Genomic DNA, 13223 nt, shown 5'->3' on the forward strand with positions numbered 1-13223 from the left:
GAGAGGAATCGCAAGATTCCCTGGGGTGCATCTTTGTAAGTCAGGAAAGTTGGGGCTTCCTGTTTATGGAGACCTGCCCTGGGATCTCCAGGGGCATGTCTCCATAAATGGGGAAAGCCCACACAGGTCCTAGCATGGAGTCATGGGACCTGGAGAATCCGCAGTGCCCTGTGCTTTCATGTCAAGACTTCATGTCATGTCAGGAGGAAAAGGATGTTGACTTGCTGCTTTTACCTGTGGCAGGTTAGGGTGTTATGTCTTGTGTTGTGTCAGGGTGGATGGTAGTTTTACTAAGACATTAGATTATGGATTTGTACAGGATAGTTTGGACACGGATACTCAGGCAGGGGGTTGGACTAGATGACCTAGTCCCTTCCAGCCCTACTTCTCTATGATTTCTCTATAATTTCAATGTGTTATTTGAGGTAATTTAGTCCATAATTTGCCAATTATAATTTTTCCTTGCTCCTCAAGTTTTTTACTTAATTTTATCCCCTCATGCCTGGGGATGTTATCCCCACAGACATCCTCAAAATTATCACATTGTGCATCAAATCCCTCCTAAAGGGGTCCCTCCTAAGTTGCTGTGATACCTATAAAAAACTTGACAGTGGTTAGGTCACTGATGTGATAAGATGACACCTCTTTTGCTGACTAATAATGGCTTGTTGTTTCCTTATACTCCCCCTATATCCATCAGCTAACTTTCACTTTATACTATGACAACCTGGCTATAATGAAAATGAGTCTCTTCCACCTCTGCAACTGTGAGTCCAAGAGATTACTTAGCATTATTTGGAACAGGTGCCACTTCCCTATTGCTGTCTACCTTGGACTGGCACAAGACAGCCCACTCTCCTTCAGGATTCATGCGGAGGAGAAAAAGATAAAACAGCCTTGAAAAGAATACTGAGGAAGCTCATGAACTCAAAGTGGGGAACCAACCGAGCAACACTAAAAGCTACTACATTATCACTTTGATTGTGATAGCCAAGTATGCAGGTCTGGCATGGTCTGTTTACACTCTCAGGACTGGTTATGCAATTTATGAGCAAGGAAGGATAGCAAGATGAGGGCATACAAGAGGAGCCCCCGTGAAGTCCAGCTGGGAGTTGTTTGGACAAAGGTCATCTCCAGCCCCAAGGCACCCTGCACCAGGGTCACTTCTCCCTCTTCCCCCCCCGCAACTTCGCAACAGATACAAACCCCTCACAACATCAGCAGAGCTAGCAGAGTCACTAGCTCCAGCACTTGAGGAAGGAAGGCAACCAGCAACCACACCTAAGAAGAGACGCAGAGTGATCATTATGGGAAACTCCCTCTTGAGAGGGAGAGAGGGTACAATCTACTACCCAATCCCTAAGCCTGTGAGGTTTGCTGCCTCCCAGGGACCCATATCCAGGATGTATCTGAGAGGGTCCTGAAACTTATCTGGCCCTCTGACCACTACTTCATGCTCCTCATCCAAAAATGATACAAATGGCATGTCTTAGAGCACTCCTGGCTGGGTCATGAGTGACTACAGAGCTCTGGAGGCTGGGCTTAGAGGGTTGGGTGCTCAAGTGGTTTTCTTCTCAGTCCTCCTGGTTACAGGTCATGGGCAAGGGAGAAAGAGATGTATTGAAGATGTAAGATGTTGGTGCCATGATGAAGGCTTCAGGTTCCTCAATAAGAGTCTGCACCTCAGGGAGAGAGGCAGTGGTCTGCTGGGAAGAGTTGGCCTCCACTTCACCTCAATGGGAAAGAAGCTTTTTTCAACTAGATTGCTGGACACAGTTTTAAACTAAGATCACTGCAGGATGGGCAGACAACCATTGAAACAAGCCCAGGAAGAGACAAGCACATAATCAGCAGGTCAGGAAATGCAGTCAAACTTACTCCTATCCCAGCCCATAGGCGGTACAAAGAAGCCTAGGGCTTCTAATGGCAGGCTCAGCTGCCTGTACACTATTGCCAGGAGCATGAAAAATAAACAGTCCTGCTAAGCAATAACTACTATGATCTTGTAGGGATAATGAAGACCTGGTGGGACTCCACCTATGACTGGACCACAGCTATAGGTGGCAATACCTTATACAGGAGAGATCATGCTGGAAGGAAGGATGGGGATGTAGCTCTCTACATCAAAAAGCAGTACACTTTCCTACTAGCTGACTTTGGCACCCAAGGAGGGTGACTTAAAACCCTCTGGGTTAAAATACGGGGAGAATGTGGTAAAGGGGATATTACTGTAAGTGTCTATTACAGACCTTCTAGCCAGGAGGAAGAGCTTGACCATGAATTCTCTAGGGAACTAACAGAGGCTGCATGCTCTCAGTGCATGGTTGTCATGGGTCATTTCAACCACCCTGACATCTCATGAGAGGAGCATTCAGCCAAATCTGATCAGTCATGGACCTTCCTCACCTTCATTGACAAGCTTGATCTGACTCAGGAAGCCCATGGGCCAATGTGAGGCGAGGCACTGCTAGATCTGTTTTTGACCAAAGGAAATGATCTAGTGAGTGACTTAAGGATTGAAGGGAAGCTCAGTGAAAGTGATCACAACTTGATCACTTTCCTTATCCATCACAATGCTGGCAAATCAGTCAGTAATGAACAATCCTCGACTTTAGGAAAGCTGACTTTCACAAGCTCAGGAGATTGGTTGTCAAGGACCTGAATGATCATGAACTGACAGGGAAGGGAGTCTGAGATGAATGGTTGCTCCTTAAGGACATGATCATAAAAGCACAAGGGGAGTACGTTCTGGCCGGCAGGAAAGGTAGCAAAAGGGCTGAGAAACCCCCTTGGCTAAATAAGCAACTCATGGACCTTCCTTAATCTTAAAAGAGAAGCCTATAAGGTTTGGAAGATGGGAAATAACTCTAAAGAGGATTATGCATTACTGGCTCGTACCTGTAGGGAGTGGACCAGAAAAGCCAGGGCCTAAACCGAGCTCAAGTTGGCTACAGGAATCAAGGACAATAAAAAGTCCTTCTTCAAATATGTAGGAAGTTGAAAGGAAAATAAGAGCACCATTGGACCCCTGCTGAATCAAATGGGGCAGCTGACAACTGATACTCAGGAAAAAGCTAATCTTCTCAATGATTACTTTGCATCAGTTTTTCACAAGCCCAAGGGGCTCATCCTGCCTGATAGATACAGGACTAAGAGGGTACAGGTGACCATATGTCTACATTTGGTCAAGACCTTGTGAGGGAACACCTTGAGAGGCTGGGCATCCATAAGAAAGCAGGCCCTGATGGAATGCACCCAAGAGTGCTAAAAGAGTTGGCCACCATCATAGCTTGACCATTGGCACAGATATTTGAGAACTCATGGCACTTGGGAGAAGTTCCTGAAGACTGGAAAACAGCCAATATACTGGTGCCTATATTCAAGAAAGGAAAGAAGGAATATCCAGGGAACTACAGGCCAATCAGCTTGACCTCAATCCCTGAGATGATCTTGGAAAAAATTATCAAATAATTCATCAACAACAGGCTGACAGAAGGTACCATTCTGAGAGACAGCCAACACGGCTTCATTATGGGTAGGTCATGCCTGACTATCCTCATCTTCTTCTATGACCAGGTGACACATCACCTGGACAGGGGGGGAGAGGTTGATGTCATTTACTTGGATTTTAAAAAAGCCTTTGACTTGGTCTCCCATGATGTCCTCATGGCAAAATTGGGAAACTGCAGCCTCAACAACCTTATGGTCCAATGGCTGGGGAATTGGCTTTGTGGCTGGACCCAGAGAGTGATAGTCAATGGAACCAAGTCAGCATGATGTATGGTGACCAGTGGCATCAGGTTCTCAGGGTTCAATACTGGGACCAGTACTCTTTAATATATTAATTAACGAGCTATATTCAGGTGTCAGAAGTGGACTGGCTAAGTTTGCAGATGACACCAAACTATGGGGAAGCACAGTTACACTGGAGAATAGGCTGGGGGTTCAGCTTGACCTGGATAGGCTTGTCAGGTACTCCACCTCGGGAGAAAGAACCCACCTCATACCTATAGGCTCAGCAGCGCTTCAAACACTAGAACGAGGTCCGAAAGAGACTTGGGGTTTACAACTGACCACAAGATAAATATAAGCCACCAATGGTTCAGCTGGCAAAATAAATAAAACAGTGGCTTGCATCTATCTCAAACAAGACCCAAGCTGTCATTCTCCTGCTTTATTCAGCCTTGGTGAGGCCGCAGATAGAATACTGCATCCAATTCTGGGCTCCACACTTTAAAATGGACATGTAGAAGCTCAAGAGAGTCCAGAGGAGAGCCACACGCATGACCAGAGGTCAAGAGAGCAGACTTTATGAGGAGAGGCTGAGAGGCATGGGACTCTTCAGCTTAGCTCAAGGGGGACTTGGTGGCAGCTTATAAGTATATCAGAGGTGTACAATAGGATCTGGGAGAACATTTGTTCACCAGGCCTCTCCTAAGGAAAACAAGGTTCAACAGTCACAAACTGCTGGAAGACTGTTTTAGACTGAACTTCTTTACCATCTGAGCCTCCAGAGTCTGGAATAGACTCCCCATCCAGAAGTGATGCAAGCACATGCTCTGGACAAGTTCAAGGTGCATTTGGATGATTACCTTGCTGGGGTCATCTGACCCCAGCTGATTTTCTGCCCTTTGGGAAGGGGGCTGGACCAGATGATCTCGCAGTGTCCCTTCCAGCTCTAATGTCTATGAAATCTATGAAACATAAATGCACCTTTCCCTCATTAGCTATATCCTCTACCAATGTAAGTAATATGCTGTTTATTTTTCTCTCCATTCCATTAAAAAATAAAAACGGGCTCTGTTGCACCACACTGGACATCTCCCTCTTCAATTTTTATATGAACTGTTTTATATGAACTGTATGTTGGTATTGCACCATCTATACCTCTCTCAAGAAGGTTCAAACCCATCCTACTGTAACTACTTCCCCTCCCAATGCGCATCAAACACATTTTTTATTTGTTTAATATAATGATTTGTTGACAAGTAGCCTGTCTTCATATGACCGTACGGATACTCCTGATCTTGTTTCTTTTAACGCCTGGAATTGAGATAGGAAATCCGAAATTTCTGCTAAGTGGCAATTTAGTGGCATGAATAACTAATGAGGATAACAACAATAGTTAGGATTATAGTTCTAATGACACTACTCCAACAGTATATAGATTTTTTATTACAGAAAAAAGCAGCATGAAACATTTCAGAAGCAACAATAGAATGAGATAAAACTTGATACTTGGTAGTTATTGATACTTGGTAGTTAAGGGGACTTGGAGTCTTGTATTCTGCACTACATGTTCAGTGACAAGCAAGACAATAACCCCCCAACTAACTAGACAAGAACTGTGGGAGATCTGTAAGGTAATATGTATAGGTTGATGCTCTCTTCATGATACCTGGTGGCATAGGAGCTTGGGTTTTGGTTCTGGAGGTGCCTTCACCTCAAAATACACTGCAGCAAAGAAACTAGCAGCAAATACACACATTTATATTTCTCACACATTTTTACAGGAGTGTTTGTTTTACCAAAAACAACTGCTGAATGTAGCAGAAGTCAGAGAGAGGGTCGAGTCAGCTGCAAGCATGCAGCATTATTTATGACTGTGGGGAGAACTGTGTTTCCTTCCTGCTACTAAATTACCTTACTGCAGTGTATTAACTTCTAAGCTGTTCCAAGCCATTGTGTTGATCCTTATGTACTTTGCTCCTTTTTGTATATATTCCAGCATTCATGGCCGGATACAGAATGTGCTTGGTATTTATCTGGCTCATTGCCAGTGCCAAGGTCTGGAATTTTCTTGCAGGTCTGTTGTCTTGACTAATCTTTTCTAAAGCTTTCTTTTTCTGGCTTCAGAATTGGAACCATAATTGCTACATGCATTATTTTCAATGTTTCTTGTTCTTACTGAAGTAGGGATCAGCTGTTAAGTCTTAGCTACCTTATGACTTAGTAGGTAAATCACCACAATGTACCATGGCCAGCTGTATCTCTCCAAAGATCTTTTACTGAGTTCTATCAGGTCTGCAGCATATACATCCTGAATAAGGACCTGAGGAAGAATGCCTTACATTCAAAAGCTTGTTTAACTCTGTCCCAATTGTGCAGTGGGTCCCAGCTGTGCAATTGGACCCCGAAGAAATCCATGTCTCTTGTTTAATTCCTGGACCATCACATCCCTCTATATTTTCAGACGTGCCACATCATGGTTTCTTAAATGGAGGATGGCTCTGTAGTCATTGAGTAAGTTCAGGGCTAAATAACTGTAGAGCTGAGGGAGTGGTAATCAGATCTGTAGTGATACAAGTTATAATTTAGAGATGTGCCCTAACTAAGGGCTCTGAGGAAGTTGGTAATTGGGAAATGGTCCCTCAGTTAAGTAGCTAGTTGGAGTAGGACTGACTAACAATTAAGTGGTCAGGGACTGTAGGTCCCCCATTACACACTGCATAGGCTGCACACCCCAATGGGCTGTATACATGCAGGGCTTCCGCCACACCACGTGAGACAACCCCCCCCCACTGCACTGCACTGCACTGCACGGGCCTTTACTGTGCTGTGAAGCCCCACCCAACAGTCCCCACCCCAGCCCCACTGAGTGGATGTGATACAACATGTACTGTTTTCCCTTCCCTCCCATCAAGCCTTGGGCAACTCCTACTGTGCCACACTGGCAACTCCATGCCATGCAGAGTCCCCATTGGAACTGGGACACCTCCTTCAGCCCCACAGGCTGCACTGCTCCAGCCTACCCCTAGAGGTGGTGGCAAGTAATGGAAACTGGCAGGGAGAGGTGGAGCCCAGGGACCTGGGTAGCAGTAGGAGAGCAAAGTATGAAACAATACCTGGACTGGGAGCCTGGGACACCTTGGGGGCCACACATGACCTGCCGTTTGGATAGCTCTGAGTTAGCAAGAGACAAAGGGTGTGTGTCTACAAGTCCATTTTTGCAGGTATGATGCAGGTATCAGATGATTGCCTACTGTTCCACAAATAAAGCTTGTTGTTTAGGTTTTTTTATTCATGGATGCCTGTGTTTACTAATCTTAATGATCACTACAGGATGTAGATTAAGTTTATACTCCACGTCAGGGTGTAGATTTGAAGTGTTGTCAGACCTAAGCTTGGGTGTAAGCAGCAATGAAGTCTCATGAACTTAGAGTATTATGCCACCAAATGATATGAATGCCACATGGTTTTCTTGATCATGTAAGGTGTTATCTGCCTTGAAGAGTGAAACTCCCATGGAATAAGCTCCCATGAAATAGGAAGGAAGTGATTCCCTTCTTTCTTTGTATTCAGCTCAGAAATAAAAGCAGAATGGCTGTTCCAGTCCTCAGGATTTAGATCTGAATACTCCTGAAATTTAAAGGGCTTTAGATGGCCCAGCCCCCAAGGACAGACTCCAAAGTAAGTTGGCCACTAGCAAATGTCAACTTGGATGGCCCCAGCCACCACAGCAGTTGGTTGATTTTTTTTCTATTCTTTTTCTCAGGGTATAGGGTATTCAGACAGATAGAAAACCCTTCTGATTTGTTTTTGGCTTCCTGGGTGAAATTCTGATACCTTGGAATCTGATAATTTAGAATCATAATATTTGGCACTTGCTTCTAGTTTTCTCATCAGAGATCAAACAGTAGTTTATCAAGGTGGGTAAGATGTCTCTCTATAAGATTTCTGTAGGAGGTTACTAGAAGTATGCTTAGCAAACCCAATAAATCTATATTATTTGTCTGTACCCAAATCATGGCCATGGATGGCAGATTGCTACAATACTGGCAAACTTGATCCTCACAACAGGCCATTCTAAAATTATCAGCAATGGACATAAACACCCATAAAGCAGACTTAGCATGTTCTTCCTCCAGGTTCAACTGGATAAGCAAGGGGAAAAGTTAAAACATTGCTGCAAACTAAAGCATAATGTTAAAATAATCTAAAGAGACATTCTGAGAATGTTGTGTTACTTATTTTAAACTATTGTACATGTAGGAACAGGTTTCAAAGTATTTTGGTACATTTTCAACACCCAGGAGCATCCCTGGCCAACTACAATTATAAGCCCACATCCCAAAAACATGAAGTGTGATGTAAGGACAATAAAAAAGCCTTCTCTCTCATTATGGTAAATTCTTGGGCTACTAAAATTAGCACCACAATGCAGAGGTTTAGAATTTCAGTTTTGTCCTTCATTTCCTGGCCTTCATTCCCTGGCCCAGAAGCTTCTTTCTCTAATTTTTGTAGGGAGGGAATTTGTCACCTGTACAGGTTTCAAGGGCAACCATGTGGGAGAAAATGGAAACAGGAACCTCTCATAGTAATAAAGCTGAAGGTATCTCCAAGAGGAAAAATTAAAATTATTCTAAACAATTTTTATTTGTACTTTGTTATGGTTAGATCTGCAACTGGGTTGGAAGTCTGTACAACTATCTACAGGTGACTAGACACAAACCGGGCACAGCTGCACAAGATACTTAACTGCACAGTAGTTTACTGTTTAGTAAAAGTGCATATCTACGTGTGCACATGCTTACTACGCAGTAAAAATATCTAATTGCGAGTAAATTTGCTACCTGCAAATTAGTGACTGGACAGTTACGTACATGTAGACACAACCCAGGAGCAAATTTGCTCTCAGGTCAGCCCTGCCACTAGGGGGCCAGTGTCAGTCTAGCCCCAGGGTTCCTCTGTGGCAGCCTCTGCTTAGGCCCTTAGAAGCCTGCAGGTATTTTGAGCCCTGGGGCACACCAGCAGGCAGTCTGAGGCCACTCCAATCCCTGAGTCCCCCTAGGCAGGCTACAGGCTAGCCTCACCAGCCTGTCTGTACCCCAGCACTGTTGCCTGGTACCACGTGCCTGCCAGGCCTTTGCCATCCAGGCCTGCAGGCTGCTGCAGCCTCCTATCAGGTCTGGGAGCCCTCAGGCCCACCTGCTCCACCTGCCCACAGCCCACCCCCAACATCCTGCCTGGAGCTTTCAGGTACTGCAGGGCATTACCTGTGCTGCTCAGCAGCCAATCCCATGCCGTGCCCCAGCACTGGGCACTGCAGGAAGATGCCCAGGCCTGGCAGCATAGGGACAGCTGCATGGAGGCCCAGAAAGCTGGTGCAGGATCCCTGAAGGCATCCTCCTCGCCCATGCCTGTACTCACACCTGTGCCTGCCATCCAAGGTCCCAACTGGTTGGAAGAGGAGACTGGTGACCTTCTAGCACTGTGGGGCAAGGCAGAGGCGGAGCGCCAGTTCATGTGGGGGGGGGTTCCAATGCCCATGTCTATAAGAGGCTGTCAGGCTGGATGCAGGAGTGCAGGCACAACTGGTTGGCATGGCAATGCTACATAAAAGCACAGTGGGTCACCGTGCTTTTATACTTGTAGGCACAGTGGGTCACCGTGACCAACCATGACTGTTGGTCCGGGAATGCCAGCAAGTCTGTGCCCTTTCTGTGGCAACTGATAGCGATCCTTGTGCCCCCGTAGCCAGGCTGCAGCCATACTGTTTATAGTAGTACAGGTGGCCTGCCTGAGCCCCTGCCCTGGTCTGGTGACCCTTTACTGAGGGAGGGCTCCTTAGGCATCCAGCAGCCCATTCTGCCAACCTCCCCATCTGCAGTCTCCACCAGCAGCTTGGGGAGCCTGGGCTAGTGCCTGCCTTGATAGGTCTGCAGCCCCAGGGCCAGACATGAGGCATGGCTTGCCATGACACCGCCGGCCACCAGCAGTGCCAGTCCTCCCCAAGGGGGACCCCCAGCCAGGCACCTGCACACTATGACCTGCCATCTGAGGACACCACCCAGAGCTGCACGCCACTGCCACCAGCCAAGGCACGGACCTAAGCAGGGAGCAGAGTCTCCGGCCATGCCAGCCCCGGCCATAAGGTAAGCCCTTCAATAGTAGGGAAGGCCCTCTCTGCCCCTCCCCATCCAGCTGGGCTGCACTCCCTTGGCCCCAGGTTCCCCCACCACAGCATGCAAAGAAGCAGAAGACAGTGCAGAACTTTATTGAGCAAGCCATGCCCCTGCAGCTACATGAGCACAGACCTTTCACAACACAAGGAACGTGCCAATGTCAGAAGCAATGTGCTTTTCAGCTGTGGGGAACAGGGACCTGTAGTGCAGCCACAGGTAGCTTTCCAGGTGGTAGCAGAGGTTGCAGGGCAGCCCAGACTTGCCCCCTGCACCATCAAAACTCAGGATCCTGTGCCAGGTTTGCAGGTGTGTCTGGGGCACCGTGGTGATCAGCAGTAGGGTGTAGTGGGCCAGGCATCTATCAGTCCATGCAAACAGCTCCTTGTACAGTGCCCAAGACACATGAAGAAGGGGCACACTTGGGGTGCAGTGCTGGCATGGGGCAGGGGACCCTGGGGTGCCTTCCTGGAGAGGCCCCTTGCATGGAGGGTGAGAGCATGGACAGCTTCTCATCTCAGTCATCCAGGAGCCCTATGCCCACCAAGCCTGTGTGCTGTGGGCTGGGCAGCAGCACAGGAAAGTGGCTGGCCTGCAGGAGGAGAGGGGAAAGTCGGGTCTGGAACCGTGGTAGCAGGTGCCGCCAGGGGCCTGTCCTGTCCTGCCCTGGGAATGGGGCGGGGGAGGCAGGCTGCCTGTGACCAACACCCAGTAGCCTGCTGGACCTTGGGGAGTGTGCGGGGATGGGGGGTGGCTCAGCTGGCACCCCCTTAAGCCCAGGGATGTCTAGCTGACTTACTATGGTCCCTGGGCACCCATGCATGCCTGACCCCCAATCTGAGGCTGGACAGTACATGACGCCTGGTACAGAGCAACTTATTGAAAAAATGTTGTAAACTCTCACAAACAGCTTCTGTCTCATAGTTTTGCAGGTCCTGCAGCTGCATACGGGGGAGAGACCACCCTTGGCAGCCATAATGCAGCCTCAAGGTCACCGCTGCTCACAGCCGGGGCCTTGATAATGCATCAGCTCTGCCAGAGGCAAACACAGCAATGTGCCATCTTCCTGGACCAGCTACTGGCAGCATTGGAGGGCCAGCTGCAGAACTCATGGACCTGGAGGGCAGAGCACATCATCTGCAAGGAGGCATGGGACAGGTTGGACCGGGAGTTCCAAGCGCAGCTTCTGGCCCTGGAGCATGAACAGCTGGAGGAGCTGTGGGAGCAGAACACCATCCTGGTCTGGGCAGTGCAGGCCATGCATGACAACCGCCAGATGCTGGACACTGTTTTGGCCACGGTAGTCGCTTTTATGCCATGGCCACTTTCTGCCTGGCCCCTGACTCTAGCCCCACCTGGCAGCCTCCTGCCTTCCAGCAGTAGCCCCCACCCCCATGGGGCTGGAAGGAAGTCCTGAACTGCCACTAGCTGCCAGGAGCCTGCTCTTTCCCCGGGTGCTCTGCCACACAGTCCCCCCAACTGGTGCAGAGCCAGAGCTACCTGCAGTGGGACCAGGACCACATGCTGGCCCTGGACACCAGCTGCCAGAGACAGAGCCACCTGTGCTGGGGGACTACTGCTGCTGTTGTCCCTGGGCGACCCCCAACCTGTTGGACATGCCACAGCATCCACACCCACAGGGAAGCAGTCAGAGGCCGGGGTTCTGGGCACCTGTCCCTGGGCTCTGCTCCCAGGTGCCCCCACCTGATGCCCCACCCTACCCCAGGGCAGCACACAAAGTACTTTGTAATATTTTGCACAGGGAAGAGGATGTTTTATTGTTGGTGGGTGGTAGACTGGCTGGTTTGTTGGGGAGGGAGGGGGCAGGGGTCTGTTTACTGGGGAGGGAGTGGGGGGTGTCTATTTGATGTGAAGGGAATAAAAACTGTTATTCTTCTGAGACAGGTCTGCAGTGAGAGTGGTGCTGGGGTTTGGGGGGAAGGGCTGTGCTCAGCAGGAGGAGGTGGTCAGCCAGAGACTCGTGCTCCCGGTGGCCTGGCCCCTGGTGGTGGCTGTGTGGGTTACCCAGGGTGTTGGCAGGAGGCCTGTTGTTGCTGCTGCTGCAGGTGTTCCTCCCACTGTACCTTCTCTGCCCGCTGCAGCTCCTTTGCTCAGGCCTCATGGAAGAGCTACCCCTGGGCCTCGCAGATCTTAAGCAGCACATAGGCTGCAATGATGACCTGGGGAAGGTTGCCCTCAGCAAACTCGAGGTAGGTGGTGAGGGTGCACCAGTGTTGGTTGAACTGTCTCAGTCAGAGGCAGGACACAGCCCTATGCTCCAACTGGGCAATTGAGGCACAGGGCTTGGAAAGATCTGCAGGGGTGAGGCAGGTTCTAGCCTCCTGCTTGGATCTGTGGTGGGGCAGCTAGCAGTTAGCTCACTGCTAGCTGCCCCACCGGTGAAGCAGGGTAGGGGGCTGGGACCTAATCCTCCCCTGCAGCTCTTTCCAAGTCCCCTGCCCCCAACTAGGGAGTTGGAGCCAGGAGCTCCCTGCTGCTGAGGCAGGGGGATATTGTCTATATTCTATTTACCACTACATATGGTGGTAAAGCTCACCCCAGCAGCAATCTCCCAGCTCCCACAAGGATACAGCTGTCTCCTGGCCTTGTGCTTCTTGCCAGCCCCTGGGATAGCACCTGGGGGGTGCCTAGAGCTCCGCCTGGCTACTGCAAGGCACCAGTGCACAGCTGGTGGGGGCAGGAGCAGACTGCTGCCATGCTCAGCAAATCTTCTCCCACTTCCCGGACAAGTATCTGCTTACTACAGAAAATTACTCTACAGTAAACTCACCCAGGAGCACTTGCACGTGTAGACACACCCAAGATGGAGTTAGAATTATGGAAGGTAATGAGACAGAAAGGGTATCTGATATGAATGCTGCCTGGAGCTCTGCCTGGAATAATGCATCTAATTTACCACATCCCCACTTAGAGCGCCATTTTCCTGCGCTAATCCCACGTGCAGGGGCGTGCGCTAGGGAAAGAACAGCGGCATGAATTTGTGCCACTGATTTTTCCCCGTGGCAACCACATGCCCCTGCTTGTGGGGATGTGACATCTTTATGGCATGACATGATGGGAGGGTTTCTGGTTTTAATTTGGTTTTGTTTTAAAATAAATACTGTGTTGAAGAAAAGCCTAAAACCATGAACCCTATTGGCTTAAAAATCAAGAAGGCAAAAATACAGATCTGCAAAAACATTATTTTAAAAATCTTGTGAACCTTGTTCCATTCTTATGATGTTCTGGGGAGCCTAGCTCATTTGCTTCAAATGGTTAGGATTAGCAATACTGGATTTTGCCAGTTCAAAATATACCAGA

General features: G+C 48.7%; 1 long non-coding RNA gene across 1 annotated transcript in view; it reads right to left on the reverse strand.

Annotated features, from left to right (window-relative positions):
- The window catches only part of LOC149872679 (uncharacterized), an 80616-nt gene that overhangs the window by 65905 nt on the left and 1488 nt on the right, over nucleotides 1-13223 (reverse strand). The window lies entirely within an intron of this gene.

This window comes from Crocodylus siamensis, chromosome 1 (genome assembly GCF_052110815.1).
Source record: "Crocodylus siamensis isolate JL-2025a chromosome 1, ASM5211081v1, whole genome shotgun sequence".
Taxonomy (NCBI): domain Eukaryota; kingdom Metazoa; phylum Chordata; order Crocodylia; family Crocodylidae; genus Crocodylus; species Crocodylus siamensis.